We start from the raw sequence: 1,266 nt of genomic DNA on the forward strand, positions 1-1,266 counted from the left end.
TTGCATTGCAAATGCTTGTTTTATGGGTTGAGGCATTGCCTGCCACTGTTTCGGAGCAGTTGAGTGATGAACATTGACACAATTTACCCCAGAATAGTCCCGGCACTTGGGCTCATGCGTGACACTCCCGCTACTCAAGTGACAGGGAAACAGGGCGTCACCAAAACAAAGCTACGGGCACTGACGGTCCGAGGGGCGGCGCTCTGCTTGGTGCCCTCCAGGAGGGCAACTCTGTCAGCTGAGCTGATGGGATCTCGGCGGACGGGCGTGACAAATGTCTGCTCTTGCGCGCTGAGAGAAGAGTTGTGTTTTTTCAGTCTGTCACACTTGTCAGTGTCATTGTCATAACATAGCAGCGCCAACAGCAACGCACGTTTATGGGTATCACGGAAAGGCAGAAGTGGATAAAAAAACAGGAGTTTGAATAATTCCTCTAATTCTTCGAAAACAAAAAATTGTCACCATAGTGCAAAAAATCGTCACCAGGGTGCATTTCACCACTGAGCTTTGCATTCACATATTAAACATCCACGAAAAAAGTCATCAGCTGGCTTCGTGGCGCAACGGTAGCGCGTCTGACTCCAGATCAGAAGGTTGCATGTTCAAATCACGTCGAGGTCATAAGCTTATATTTTAAATTGAAATCTGGTAGTTATAACTTGAATTAAATATATCAAACATTCCTTTATCTAAAAATAATTGTGGATCAATTTCATATGGTTTTAAGTGAAACAAGCTTGCTACTTATAAATAGCTGGGAGTATTTAAAAACGACTATCAGTTATACTGTTTTTAATGGGTTTTTTTTTATTTCAAGAGTTTGAGATGCACTGAACAACTAAAGTAGTGAGGTCTGGCCCCTCCTGACCTATGTGATCACAATCCTGTGTCACATTAACAGGAAACATCAGAGTCAGACAGGACACCAAAATAAAAGTGACACCAAATAACAAGAGCGGCCGGGAAACTGAAAGTACGGCCGGCCACCGGCCTGCCATGAATAATTAGGGGAGGAGAAGCCGCAGAGCACACGCTGGGAGAAGCCCTTTGATGTGGTGGCGGCAGTGAAAAAATGCAATTAGGAGGGAGGGTGATGTGCGTGCTTGTTTGGTCACGTGATTCACGTGAACTCAAAGAAAACCGCACAAAAAAAAAACGTGGTTTCACGAGTATTTCGAGCACTTGAATTCTCGCCATTTCCAATTCCTTCGGAATGGAAAAGGCGAGACCTAAAAACTGTCTGGGGCACAAAAGATTGGCAGGTAC

The 1,266-nt window shown here is 44.8% G+C and overlaps 1 non-coding gene across 1 annotated transcript; it reads left to right on the forward strand.

The window, feature by feature from the left end:
* The first annotated feature begins 549 nt into the window (after positions 1 to 549).
* TRNAW-CCA (transfer RNA tryptophan (anticodon CCA)) lies at positions 550 to 621 on the forward strand. Its single transcript has one exon. It is a non-coding gene; the product is annotated as a tRNA-Trp (tRNA).
* The last annotated feature ends 645 nt before the right edge of the window (positions 622 to 1,266 follow it).

This window comes from Lissotriton vulgaris, chromosome 7 (genome assembly GCF_964263255.1).
Source record: "Lissotriton vulgaris chromosome 7, aLisVul1.2, whole genome shotgun sequence".
Taxonomy (NCBI): Eukaryota; Metazoa; Chordata; class Amphibia; order Caudata; family Salamandridae; genus Lissotriton; species Lissotriton vulgaris.